General features: G+C 41.9%; 1 pseudogene; it reads left to right on the forward strand.

Annotated features, from left to right (window-relative positions):
- The first annotated feature begins 6,123 nt into the window (after positions 1-6,123).
- The window catches only part of LOC118534199 (importin subunit alpha-1 pseudogene), a 30,626-nt pseudogene continuing 21,537 nt past the window's right edge, over positions 6,124-15,212 (forward strand).

The following is a 15,212-nucleotide window of genomic DNA, read 5'->3' on the forward strand; positions in this document are numbered from 1 at the left end:
ACGCGGGATCAGGGGTGCCTGCCCTGTCCACAGGGGGTCGGGGAAGTCAGGAAGGCCTCAGGGCAGGAGGAGCTGCTGGAACTGGATCTTTGAAAGGGAGTAGGGTTTAGGGAAACAATGAAGGCAAAGACTGGGAGGCATGAAACAGCATGGAGTCCCAAGCAGCCTGAATTGCTAGTGATTAGAGAGTGAGATAAAGAGTGGAGCAGGGATGTCTGCCTTTAACTCGGGTCATGATCCCAGGGTCCTGGAATCGAGTCCCACATTGGGCTCCTTGCTCAGTGGGGAGCCTGCTTCTCCCTCTGCCTGCCGCTCCCCCACTGCTTGTGCTCTGTCTCTCTCTCTCTGACAAATAAATAAAATCTTAAAAAAAAGAAAAAAAAGAATGGAGCAGAGGGTAGAAAAGGCAGCAGAGACACATGGTTGCCACACTAGGGAGGTGAAGTGGTCTGCCATAGGTAGTGGTTGGGGGTGGGGGATTCAAACTGAGGTGAGTGACTAGTATGGTTTAGTTTGCGTTTAGCAGCTTGGGTGGAATGGATTTGAGAAGAAAGACTGAGGGAGAGGATGAGCGACACTGCAGTGGTCCAGGAGAGAGCTGACGAGGACGTGGGGAAGGACAGCAGGAGAGGACAGGGAATGCGAGGACACAGGAAGCTCAGGGGAGAGTCCAGGCTGGACATGGAGACGTGGGGATCTTTCCCACGTAGGCTGGGGCTAAGGCCAGATTCAGCACACACACGGAGTGTGTGTAGTAGGAAGAACAAGAAGCTAAGCTCAGTCCCCTGGGGGATACAGCATCTTTGAGTGGATAGAGGAAGAGAATGCCAATGAAGGAGACCGGGTGAGAAGAAGAATGAGAATCAGCTACGCGTGGTGTGACAGAAGCCAGGGGAGCAGAGTTGGCCCTGTTGTCACAATGACGCTGAATCTTCCCATCTGGCACGGTCCTGTGAAAGCTGGGAGAAATTTAGTAATTCGACAAATATTCACCGAGTACCAATTATGTGTTGTGCACGTGATCTTTTACGGTATTTTTAACTTCTAACTTTCCTAAGATGGACTTGCAAATGACCAGCAAAATATAAGCTACCAAATCGGTTTGTTAGATTCCACTCCGTCAAGTATTTCTCTGCTATTTTGCTTTTGCCCCATTGTTGTTTTGCCTTTATTTCCACTTCTAACTTACTATTTTTTTACACAGTGCAAAAAAAGACAGGGACTTCCATCTGAGCATGGCATTCAGAAGGGCGACGGCAGAGATGGTGACTGCTTGCAGAATAAATGCGATAGAATGAGAAAAGCATTTGTTTTTTCCATTCCTCAAAGTGAGGAGGCTGGACTGTGTGGGAAGAGATGTGAGTGTTCCTCACTGTTTAACGCGAAGATGGCTCTTCATTAGAGAGCTCTCCTCTGTGTGTGTGTGCATCTAGTTCCCATAATGGTCAGTGTGAATGTGTCCTATTCTTTCCACATTGTCCTGTGCACACCTACACTTAATATCTGCTGAGTACCTGACATGAGGCACTGAGACCCAATGTACTTAGGCCAACCTTCGTGTCAGACTAGTGAATTTTGCTTCTGGTTATCATCTCCTAATATGGCAGGAGAGAACTGAGCTATATATAGGCAGTTAGGGATGTTTGATTATTTCAGTAGTTGGTTTTTATCCCTTGGCGTGTCCAAGCTGCACATTAAAGTCAAAAAATCATCACAGGTGTGTTGATCAATGAGACCAGTCCTTCTTTAGTCAACAGACTTTTGCTGAGCAACTTGTTACGCCCACACCCGGAGCTGGGGTAACAAAGATGGATTAGCTTTACTTACGGCCTTTGAATTATTCATCGTCCAGTAAGATAGTTCATATATGTCAGCCTTCTTTGTCAGCTCTTAAGTTCCTTCCCTTTACCACCTGGCCCTTTAGATCTCATACATCTCAATGTGCAGATAAAAGCAAGAGGCAAATCTGCTCACATGAAAAGCACAGCATCTGTTGTAGGCAGTTGCTGGTCTCTGCCATGGCATCCTTGTTTTGGGGACTGATTTCAGCTCCCTTCAGACTTTTTTTTCTTGCACAGCTCCTGGCTCTGTTCTCTGAGTTGGCGGGCCCCAAACTGCCACGGATGAGACATTCTCGGCTTCTGTCATGGCCTCACAGGACCCTCCGCTGGGAGAAGTGAGTGGAAAGATTCATATTCCTATACAAACATTAACATCAGTAATCGTACATCAAATGCCAAGATCACTGCATTTGAGCACTTGTAATTTCACGGTGACCAATATCTTATTAATTAGTAAAAGACTTGTTTAATGTAATATTCTCAGCAATATGCCCCGTCCTCCTTCTAGCTAAGTGTTTATGTATATGGATTTGTTTTTATGGTAAAAAAATCTTATAATTACATTCTTTTCATACTCTCAAAATACCATTTGGCTTAAAGAACTGATGTTTTCTCTGGTAACTTCCACATGGCATCTGCTCAAACTACCCTTCAAATTACTGCATTAATTTGCTAAATGTTTATCTCTTTGCACTTGCCTTGTGGAAACCGATCTTTTACTAGTTCTCTTTCCCCTACATCAGCAAAACCTCAGCCTGTTCCATCTGGCATTATCATTGTTTTCCACTTGGCAATATGGTGTAGTGGTTATGAGCATGGGCATTAGAGTCCATGAGGTCTGGGTTTGAGTCCTAGTTCTAGAACCTTCTAGACATGCACTCATGAACAATTTATTTTAACTCTCTTTGCTAGGCTTTCCATATGTAAAACAGTAAACTAAAGTTAACCATCTTATAGGGCTATTGTAATGTGAGGAGCACAGTGTCTGGTCCAGAATAAATGTTCAATAAAATTTTTTTTTCCTGGTTATTGTTACAATTTTCTTGGCATAGCGATAAGCACACAGGCATTGAAACTGGATGCACTTGTTCGAACTATGTCACTGGACAAGCTGGCTGCCTTTTTGGGTCTCAGTTTCCTCCTCCGTTAAATAGAAATAGCAATACCTTACAGTGATGACATGCTTTTACAAAAATTAATTGAGATAAAATATATAAAAAATAAATCTGGCATGCTAAAGTGATAAATATCACTTCTCAAATCTTGTCATGGATTTCTGCCTTGACTCAATCCCCACACCTAAAGCATCTCTCCTTGTCATCAATCACTACCATCTACAAGAATATTAGTACCAAAGAAGGTTTTAGTAGATGTAAAAATACGATCTTCTTGACTGGTGTTATATTCCTTTATTAATCATGGATCCTTTTTCTAGTTACTTCTCCCTACTTACATGTATAAATGTTTTAGTAAAGAATATTTTATCTCTTAGTACCCTACAGAGCTTATGCTATCGCAGTTGCTTACGTTAAAGCACTGCTGGGCATGAGTCAACGCACAATCGCATTCATTCACTCATTCAGCAATATTCGTTGTACATCTACTATGTCTTAGGCTGTGCTCTAGGTGTTTGGAATAATCAATAAACTAAACAAACATATTTTTCTTTTTTTAAAGAAAGGTTTTATTTATTCATTTGAGAGAGAGAGTGGGAGAGCATGCACAGGAGCAGCGAGGGGCAGAGAGAACACGGAGATGGACATAGGACTGGATCCCACAAACTCAAGATTATGACCTGAGCCAAAACCAAGATTTGGATGCTTGACTGTCTGAGCCACCTAGGTGCTCCCAGACATGTCTTTCTTTATGAAACTTCTATTCCAGTGAGGGAAGACAAACAGAAAAAAAAACAATAAACAATTATAAATGTAAATTATATAGAATGTTAGCAGTTATATTGATAAGTTTTATGAAAAAAAGAGTAAGGCACATGAAGGGGATTGGGACTCTGAGGTGAAGTTGCAATTTTAAATAGGGTGGTTAGAAGTGACCTCACTGAGATGATATTTAGACAAACATTTGAGATAAAAGTTACTCAGAAGCAATTTGAAGAGTGTACTATAATTTTTCTGAGTAAAACCTCAGTACTTTAAAAAAAAATTTTTATTTATTTATTTATTTTTGAGAGAGAAAGAGTGAGCAAACAGGGGAAGAGGGAGAGGGAGAGAAGCAGACTCTGCACTGAGTGCAGAACCCAACTTGAGGCTCCATCCTATGACTCTGAGATCATGACCTGAACCAAAATCAAGAGTCAGATGCTTAATGGATTGAGCAACCCAGGTGCCCAAAACCTCAGTACTTCTGACTTGATTGCTTTATCCTTCCATAAACCCTGCTCTGCCTTTGCCTTTGTTGGATGTCATTGTAGCACCCTTGCCTCCTTCTGGTCTCCTTGTCCCCAGCATTGGTTCTCTCTAATTGGCAGTCCCACACTGTCACAGTGATATTCCAAAGGACATTTGATATTTGCCACAAATAATATTCCAAAACTATATATTGAACTGTGTAACCTTCCTCCTCAAGGGATGCAGTGGCTCTCTATTTCTCTTTGGGGCCATACTTCATCTACTCTGGGCCTCCTGCTCTTTACACCTCTTTGCCTTTGCCATTATTCCCATCAGAAATACTTTGTCCTACATTTCATGCTTATTAGAAATTGTACTCATCTTTCAGGTCCCAGCTCTAATGCTATCTTGTTTATGGAGCCTTCTTATGCCTTCCAAGTGAAGTCTGTTGTTTCATGCATTTCTCCATTTCCTATGCCCTGAATGCTATATGGTTAGTGGGTTGGATGGCTGCCTTCTCTTAAAATTGTCAGGTCTACAGAAGATGGTCCTTACTTATTGTAGGATCTTCTCAGTGTAACACACTCCTTGGTCCACTGGAGACAACCCTGCTTTCTTGAATTAATCAAATTGGACAAGCCACCTACCAACTTTGATCCCCAGTTTCCTCATCTTAAAATGGGTTAAAAACACATTTATGTGAGGAATAAATAAGGATTAAATGAGATTACATGAGATAATGTCCCATTATTTGAATACTTCTTGTGGTGGTTGGCATGTAGCCTGCCTCCCATAAATATCCTATGACTCTGGTTTTGTTTTCTAGATTGTCTTTTAGTAATAACAGGGTTCTGTCACCTACCTTTGTCCTTCTTTTCATTGCATAATGGTGTCATAATTGTCCCCATTCTTTCTCTTTTCCACAATGTCATATAATCAGAATTGTATAGTATGTAGACTTTTTAGATTGGCTTCTTTCATTTAGCAGTGTGTATTTACGATTCCCCCATATCTTTTCATGGCTTGATAGCTCATTTCTTTTTGGCACAATAAGTTTTAATATAATACATTTCTAAAAAATACTGTCTTGACCCAATTTTGAGCCCATGGCTAGAGAGACCATTCTGTTCCCATTATTGAGCAGTTGATTAAATCCCTAGTCATCTCACTTATTAGGCTCTCACACTCTGGACCAGGTACCAGACAACCACAGAGAGCCCCTATGTCCCAGAGCCAGCTGAAATTATTCAAAGTAGTAGGTATGTATTAAAACGATAGGTTAAAGGATATTGACTACTAACACCACTCTTGCCACTTACCAGATGTTAATCAATCAACCAATCAATCAGTGAAATATTTATTAGGCACCTAATATTTTTTTTAGACACTGCAGGAAATAACAAAAAAGTAAAAGGATGGTCACTAATTCCAAGGTATTTATAGCCTATTTCGAGAGATAATTTAAATAAAAATATAGTGCTGGCTTTGTTGTACTGACTATCAGTGCAATAGAAATTCAGGCAACAGGAGTTCATATGGATTACAGTCATTGAGGAAAGAGTCACAGTTGGATGGCATAAGGGGTGACCTAGGCCTGGAAGGTCAAGTAACTTATGGAAAGGTAGAAAAGAAGAAACGTAAGGCATCAGGTAGAGCACCTTTTTGTTAAGTACCTCAAGCATTGTAAACACAGAATTTATTACATTTATTATTACATGGCTAACTCCTCAAGATGGCAAAGCAAGGAGCTCCTACAGAATAGTTGATTTGAAAGATCCAAAATACCCCAGTTCCTGTATAAAAATATCATTCCCACTGCTATAGGCTGAGTATCTGTGTTCTCCCCAAATTCATATGTTGAAATCCTAACTCCCATCGTGATGGTATTAGGAATTTCGTCCTTTGTGAGGTGATTAGATCGTGAGGATAGGGCCCGCATGAGTGAAATTTGTGTCCTTACAAAAGAGACTCCCGAGAGCAACCTTTCCCCTTATACCATGTGGGGACAAAGCAAGGAAACAGCCGTCTATGAACCAGGAAGTGGACTCTCAGCAGACACTGACTCTGTTAACAACTTGATCTTGAATTTTCAAGCCTCTAGAATTGTGAGAAATAAGTTTCTGTTGTTTAAGAGCTACCTAGTTTATGGTATTTTTGTTATGGCAGCCCAAATGGACTCATGGACTAAGGTCTATCTACTCCTACCAAACCAAACTATTTTGTTCATTTGGCTCTAGAAAACATTTAATCTTTAAGAGACATTAATTAAAAGGAAAATGCTTCTAAGGAGTGAATAGATGGTTATAACTTAAGTGTTCATCCATTCTTTTATGTAATATTTAATTTATTCAACAAGTATATATTGTGTCCCTACTCTATGTCAAGTATTATTCTGGATCATGGGTATAAAAATGAGTAGGCTATATATAATTCCTGCCTCAAGTAGGTCAGAGTCAGTGAGAAGGACAGATACGTGTACGAATGATTACCATACAATGGGATTCATGCCATTTTACACATTAGAAAGGAGTGATGGGGGATTCGGGAGACTATGGAGTAGTGTGAGGCTGGAGCTGAGGATCAGAGTTGGTCATGTGGAAAAAAAAGGGGAGGAGGGTTTCTTCTTTTTTTTTCATTTTCCCCCCTGAACAATTCTCCACAAAGCCCTTAGGGAGGGCTGAATCTACGGAGTTGTCTTTTTTTTTTTGAGAGAGAGAGAGAGAGAGAGCGGAGTGGTGGGTCAGAGGGAGAGGGAGAGAGAGAATCTTAAGCAGCCCCCACACCCAGCATGGAGCCACAGGGAGCCTGACACAGGGCTTGATCTCATGACCCTGAGATCATGACCTGAGCGAAATCAAGAGTCAGATGCTTAACCGACCGAGCTGCCCAGGCACCCCCTACCAGTTGTCTCCAGGAGGTGAGAGGAAGCTTCTGTGGGCCTTCCAAACAGGCGGAGAAAAGTGTCCACACAGCTGGTCACAGCCCAGTTTGGGGTGTTAGAGTTAAAGCGAGGCAAGCAGGGCTGCCCACAGAAGTGTCTCCATGTGATGTCAGAGTTCAAGCACAGGAGGCAGGTGTCTGCAGGAGAAGACTGCAGTGGCCGCAGTAGAGATTGATCAGATAAGTAAATATATTCAGTATAATGTGAAGCAGATTTTCCACTGCTAGAAAAGGGAATTCCACACATGGGATTGGGAAAATGAAATTGAACACTATAGTGTTGTATTAGAATTGGGGTTTCAATGTGAACTCATGATTTTCAATATGTGGAGAGAGATTCAGGAACAAATATAAGAGTATGCCTTGTTTTTGTTTGTTTGTTTGTTTTGTTTTGTTTTTGTTTTTGTTTTTGGTGTGTGTATATATATACTTCCCAGTCCTGTACACCGAGGGTCACAGACCTATAGCAACAAACATACCAAACACCCAGCTCTTTGGCTGATTCAGTAGCTGGGCAGGAAAAGAACAAGATGAGTCTGCAAATTCTGGTTGTTTTGGAAGCACTCAGTTCAAAGAATGATGAGAACATGCCAAAAGGACACAGGATCCAGCTTGATTGGGGCTCTCACTGGCCAATCCTGGGACAACGTGAGGATCAAAACAAATAACACTGCTAACAGATTATATACAACCTTTTGAATAAACTAGGAATCTGTGTACTCATGCTGATATATGTAACTGAATGAATACATTGAAAGTTTGATGAGGAATGGGACAACTGTGTAGGTTGAATCATTCCTCACAAAATACTTACTAATTAGAAAAGGAAGAAAAATCACTTTTCAGTGGAGAAGCCTGGCTTTAAGTAAGTAATCAATGGTAACATCATCAGGAGTAAGAAAAGCCCAAATCATGTGCAGCCTGATTATATATCATTTCTCTGATATTCTGGCCCAAAGTGTAAAAACCTGACTCTTACCAGACAAAGATAAAGGGAGTTCATTCCTCAAAACTGTCCTGGAATCTTTGAAAGTGTCGAGGTCATGGAAGTCAAGAAAACACCCAGGAACCATTCCACGTTGAAGAAGGCTGTAACAACTACATGTATATTTCATGATTCTGACTGGACTCTTCTGCTCTAAAGGATGTTTTTCAGAAACAGGAAACTTGAATGGGATCTGTGGAGTAGATGGTAGTAATGTATCAGTGTTAATTTCCTAATTTTGATGATTGTATTTGATAATATAAGAGAAATATATTGAGAATTTGAAAAATGATATAGGAGATTTATCTGTGTTTATAGACGTATAAACTCTAGTACTTAGGGATTCAGGATATCCTGTTAGCAACTTATTTTCAAATGGTTTAGGGAAAACAACTCTTTGTACTCTATGTACAAATTTTCTATGAGTTTGAGATTATTTAAAAAAAGGGTTGGGGAGAGAAGCACCTATGGAGAGGCCTACACATGTTATCAGCTACCATGTTATTGGGGGCTTCTTGGACAGTGCATCGAGAACACAGCTCTGGAAAACACAGCACCAGGGAGATTTGCTCATGATGGCTCCAAATACACAGCTGGGGTGGGAGATCTAGGGTCGTGGAGTCCAGGCCTGGCTTTGCAATTCAAGGTGGAATGTCTTTAGAGAAAGCACCTACTTCCTCTGGATGGCTCTTTCCTCATCTGTAAAATGAGAGGTTGACAGAGCTCCCTTTCAGCTCTCAACTTCAACACGGTGATTCCAGTTTTTAATGTATTATAGCTCACCACTGGCTCTGTGGTGGTCTTTGTTCCAAAGTTCTCCATTCTCTGTATCTAGCTATCCCAGGGAGGTCTCTGACTAATGTGGGGCTGCCTGGTTTGGCAGTTTGGTCACCTTGGCCTGATTTCATCCTCCTCAGGCAGGAGGATTAGTGTCTCTGACATGCAGAACTCCAGGAAGGGAGCACACCCTGGTCTAATAGTACAGTGATGGCCTTCGAGATAAATCCATACTCTCTTCTGGTGTGAATAATTCCAGCAGCATGACTTGAGGTTCAATGGGGTACTGGCCACGGAGAACATTTCCTTGGAGGGCCTCCAAATATTAACTCCGGAGATGCTGGTGGAACCAGAAGGTGGTGAGCCAGATGGGCAGCACTGGTCCATGAAGGGATTCTCATCTCCCCACACTCAGGCCTGAGTTTCATAACTCATGAGGAAGCTTTAGCAACCTCTGCCTCTGTCCACGCACATGCCAACCACACATAAAAATCAGTCATTCCAGTTGACAGTTTGCCAAAGGAAATTAATATGCTGTAGTGTGCTGAGAATGCTCTCTACTTAATAATAACCAGACTTAAGAGAATGAGAACAAGATGCAAGACTACTGAAAAATAAAGGGCAATAAATGGTATGTCATATTTTTTCATATCGTGTAAATTTCCAAATTCCAAATGCAGTAGATTTTATATACAATTTAACTGGGGATCTTTCTGGTCGGTATTTGTTTTTAAGAATTAGTGATGTGTCAGGGAGACTTGGTTGCTTCAGAATGAACACCAGCAGGATTTAGAAATTTCTTTGTCAAATTATCCCAGTGCCTGGCACAAAATTGATGTTCAATAAGCATTCGTTGAATGAAGGCATAAAAGAAAGCATTAACCAGTGATGATGATATTCATGGAGGTGGACTCAGGCTGCTGACTATGATTTAAAAACATTTTGCAATTTAGGTTCTCTGTAGAATTCCAAAGTAGGTAGAGATTTAATAAGAATTGGTTAAAACTAACAATGAATGTTTCCTGCATGAAAGGGAGAGCTTGATGTGAGAGGTCTTTTTTTCATCAGCTGGAATTCTGTTTCCCTTTTTATTTATTGGGTTCCAGGTAAAAGAGTTTTGGGGATATTTCCTCCTCTACACCCCACCCCTCTCATCCAGCAGGTGAGGGCACTGTAAACTAAATGATGCTTTTTTATGTGTGCACTGAGATTTCTCTGCAGCTTGGTCCTGCCACAGGGAGATGGCTTGTTTATAAACCCTGGGTGATGAATAGCCCAAGATTTATTTTTACATTTATTTAGGACAATCTTCTCACTGTTGCTGTGCCTACTCCATCAGTATAACTAGATGTTGCATAAAAAAGCACACGCTTTGGGGAAAAAGTAAAAAGCCTGATCTTAAATGTCTGCTCTGTCACTCACCAATTGCGTGACCTTGGACTAGCTATTGAACATATCCGAGCCTCATTTTCCTCACAGGGTTGTTGTGCCAGTTAAACAAGATCACATTTGTGTGGAGCCTGGTGCCTCATAGGCCTGCAGTGTTAATTTCCTCCTAGTAAATTTCCTGCAGACCCACTTTGCTTCCCATCACCCTGGCTTTCTCCTTTCATGCCTGTCCTTCCCTCTTCCCCTTCTCGCCTGGCCCTAATCTGAGGCGAATAAATAATCACCAGCTCACTCTGCAGTTGGACCATTCCTGTGTTACTCCATCAGTGTCTCCTTGTCCATCTCAGAGGGGAGGGAAGAGTTTGGGATTTCTGGAGGTGTGCCCGCTCACTTTATGCCAGAACAGAAGTCTGTTACTTTGTAGCATAATGGCTTCAGTAGAAACATGTAAACTTTCTGGGGTGCCTGGATGACTCAGTTGGGTAAACATCTGCCTTCAGCTCAGGTCATAATCTCAGGTCCTGGGATCCAGCCCCAGGGCTCCCTGCTCAGCTGGAAGGCTGCTTCTTCCTCTCCCTCTTACCCTCTCCCTGGCTCGTAGGCATGTGCTCTCTCTCTCAAATAAATAAATAAATAAATAAATAAATACCTTAAAAAAAAAACATGTATACTTTTTAAGTTCATATTTATGATTTCAGTTCACATTCCTGCTCAATTCATATACCCCCACCTTAACATTTTCCCTCGGGGGCAGGTTTGAATTGCCTTGGCTCAGTTTCTGTGTGTGCTGAGGGTGGAGACACCAGCAATCAGTGCAGTTGACATTCAGTACCACGGTCACCTCCAAACCGCTAAGTGGCTGTCACCTATCATTAGTATCATTAGATATTACGGTCTGTTTCGTTATTTATTATTATTTTTTGCTGAAGTATACTTAGCACACAGGGTTGCTTTAGTTTCAGGTGTACGACGCAGTGACTGGACACGTCTATACATTATGCCATGCTCACCACAAGTTATTATGGTCTATTTTTGAAATAGCAGCCAGAGTGGAGTGATTCTTTAAAATTTGTCAGATAATAAGTACTCTCCTGCTCAGTGTCATCCAGGGGCTTCCCATCTTACCTAGAATAAAAGTCAGAGCCTTCCTTGCATGGCCTAGACGCCCCTAAGAGACCTGGCTCGGTCTACTCTGCAACTCATCTCCTCATTTTCTCCCTTATTCACTGTGTTCCAACCCCACGGGCCTCTTCCCCATTTCCCCACCACACAGAAGTGAAGGTCCCACCTTAAGACTTTCCCTCTCATTGCTTCCCATGCCTGGATGCCCATCCCCCCACATAGCCACGTCATTCCAGTTTCTGCTTAAATATCACCTCTTCAGGGAGCACTTCCCCAACTACCCTGTCTATATTAGGGCCAGCTAATAAGCACTACTCCTTTCTGTCCCTTAATCAGCTTACCTTTTCTATACATACAACGTACATTTGTTATTTGTTCAAAGCTTGTCTTTCCCTCTGGAATGTAGGATCCCTAGAATGTAGGGATTTTATTTCCTTCACTGCAGTATCTCCAGAGCCTAGAATAGTGCCAGGCCTAGAGAAGGCCCTCAATAAATGTTTGGTGATTGAATGAAGAGAAGATTCATTTAAGATTAGCCCTGATAGGTTCCATGGTTTGGTTAGAGATGGACTGTGGAGATGCTTTTGCTCTAAAGACATCAAGATACTATGTCTCCATAATAAGAACAAGAACAACAATGTAATAGTTTCAATTTATTGAGCATTATGATGCCTTGCTCAGTAGGAATCTACAAGTTGTTTGTGATCATTCATGAGCTTATAATTTTATCACTTTGGTCTATGGAAAAATGTACAATAGTTTATTGTAAGGTTATTACAAAGAAAATGTGCAGTCTTTAAACTATTGTACTAAGATAGTGCATCATGAAAATTATGCTCTCATTTACTGGTGTACACAGAACGTTGTGTCACAGAAGGTCCTCCTACAATTTTAGTCTTTTTCCCTAACACATGCTCCAATAGTCTGCCCTAATACCTCCTTCCCCCATCTCCTGCTGAACAAATCTAGACAAAGCATCTGGGAGCATAAGTTTGGTTGCAAAACTTGAGTGCTAGGACAGGACGGGTCTGTTTCAAATGTGTATGGCCTTGAATAGGCCACTTAGTCTCTATGCCTCAGGTTCCTTATCCCTTAAAAGGGGAGAAAGATAATACCAATGTCAGGTATGAACATGTGATGAGTAAATGAGATAACATATAATGTGATTAGCATAAAGTCATCCCTCAACGATTGTTAACATTTTTTTAAAAAGGGACCTAAGTATTTGAGATTAAGAAAGTCAGTTCTTTCCCAACCCCCCAAAGTTCTTTTCTAACATGAGACAAAGAAATACTTTTCTTTAGGATATATATTTATTTTTTAAAGATCTTATTTATTTATTTATTTGACAGAAGAGAGAGAGCACAAGCAGGGGGAGTGGCAGGCAGAGGGAGAGGGAGAAGCAGTCTCCCCGCAGAGCAGGGAGCCCGATGCGGGGCTCGATCCCAGGACCCTGGGATCATGACCTGAGCTGAAGGCAGACGCTTAACCAACTGAGTCACCCAGGCACCACTAGGATGTATATTTAAAATCCTACCAGTCTGTAGAAATTCATACAGATTTGCCAGTATGCAAATGTAAGATGGTGGCAGACCTCTGCTCTCCAAAATGCCTTTTAACTCTAACGTACACTTGTCCTCACAGCTTTGACTATGGCTAGCTCCCTGACCCTAGCACCTCACGTCTCAACCGTGGGGTGGAGTGAGTGACTCTTCAGAATTTGTTTTTGTAAGCCATTCTTCCTAGTTTTTTTCCCCTTGTTTGTTTTGTCTTTGCTTTTGCTTTTATTTTTAGCACCATTTGCACCAATTGCCCATAGGAAACCTGTTTCTCCCCTCTGAGTGGTGTGGGTGAAGTAGTCCCAGGAGCATGCCTCAGGAATGACTGGATTGCCTGTGCATGGGGTCAGTGGGAGAACTCCCTGGGAATGGATTCAGCCCAGGGCCTTTTGTGTCCCTCACAGGGAGATACTAACAATTCCCTTTCTTCTCAACCACGTGCAAAAGCATGCATTACTGACCTCACCTAGGTACTAGGCCAATTACATTAGTATTCTCTTTATTTGGCATTGGCTTTTATTTGGAGGAAGAAATACATATTATTTCAAATGGTTAAACACACACACACACGAATGCCCACTCACATTCACACACACACACACACACACACACACACACACACACACATCTGAGGCTAAAGAAGATGCCGAGAGAATAAAAAAGTAAGATAATCCAAGGACATATCCCTGAGATGATCCTGAGTCAACTTTTTGAGGCAAAAATTGCTGCGTATCAACACTTCGTGTCTCCAGGGGAGAGTTTACAGTCATAGAGGAAATGTGCGCGCAGAAGTCCGCAGAAGCCCAGGTGTATATGTGTGTGGTTGCAGGGGCACCAAGATAAAGGGAGGACAAGGAGCAGATATTGCTCCAACAGAAATCTTTTCCTATTTCTTGCATATCCTCCCACTCACAATAAAATACACGTCTCCAAATTACACATCAGCTGTTTTCAGTGTCTGAGACCGAATGCCTAGGCTGTGATTTTTTTTTTTTTCCCAGCAGGAAACTAGGAAATGAGTCATAAAACATTAATACTGCCTTAAAATAACTTAGGTTAGGGTGATCCCAAGATGAACTCAGAGTTGAGCACCGGAGGGAAGGAAGCTGCAGCTCCAGAGGAGAAATTTCATTCAAGAGGACTCGCCCTTTTCCACAGAGGGTTCCGGGCCTGGCTTCTCCATGCTGGGTGGGCTGTGTCATGCTGAGTGGGAATCCTGGCTGCCTCACACATCTGTGGGGTGTTCGTCTTCTCAGAGACAGAAATAACTGCAGAAGGGAGGCAACCTCTTTTTTCTAAACAACAGGATTCTCACACATCAGCGGGGCCCGTCATAAAGTGTTTTTAAGTTTCCACCAAGCTTAAGCTCAACCAAATTTAGTACTTCGCTGATTTGGACACGCGACAAGGTAGGTGCAGCCAGGCTGACATATAGAGTGGTGGCTACGTGCACAGGTCTGGGAGGCAGACAGATCGAGGTTAGAGTCCTGGCTTTGCCCTTTATTAAGCTGTGCTCTTGAACAACTTCTTTACTCTCAGTTTGTTTTCTCTTCTGTAAAACTGGGAGAATGGCAAATTTAAAGTAGTTTTGAGGATTAAATGAGGTAATGAATGCACAATAGCCCATGATTAAAAAGTAAAGTCACATTCCCTTCCAAAAATGAACCCTCGGCCCTCATCTTAGTGATTGTAGGAAGGCCGGTTTTCCATTGGATCCCCTTTCTCCAAGTTATTTCTGGGAATACCAGAAAAAATACAAGTCCTGCAAATTAATCCTGGTAGTTATTATTTCTCTGAAAGATGTCTGCTCCAGATACCCCCCTATAACCCCATGCCATTGCATACCTCACTTCTCTGAACTTGAATCAGTTAAAATGAAACCTCAGCTAGCCCATATAGTGCAAAAGGTGTCCCCACTAGATAGGGTCATGGCCTCCAGGAGAAGATTAGTCCTTTGGATGAGTGAGAAAATGGTATCCTCTTTATCCAAATGCACTCAGCTTCATCTCAAGATTATGGTTTGTTGAGGGGTTCAGGCTGGATTTCAGGCCCCATCCCTCTTATTCTGTCAGATACTTTTGGGCAATAAAAAACTCAATACAACCATGACCCACAGGGCAATCCCTCGCTACATGTAATGGAAAATCCCAAAGTAATACTAGCTTAAACAAAATAATAGCTTATTTCCTGCTCATGCAAATGAAGTAGAACTTCTAGGACTGATTTGACCACTTGATAGTGTCATGAGAGCACT

This window comes from Halichoerus grypus, chromosome 5, assembly GCF_964656455.1.
Source record: "Halichoerus grypus chromosome 5, mHalGry1.hap1.1, whole genome shotgun sequence".
Classification (NCBI taxonomy): Eukaryota; Metazoa; Chordata; class Mammalia; order Carnivora; family Phocidae; genus Halichoerus; species Halichoerus grypus.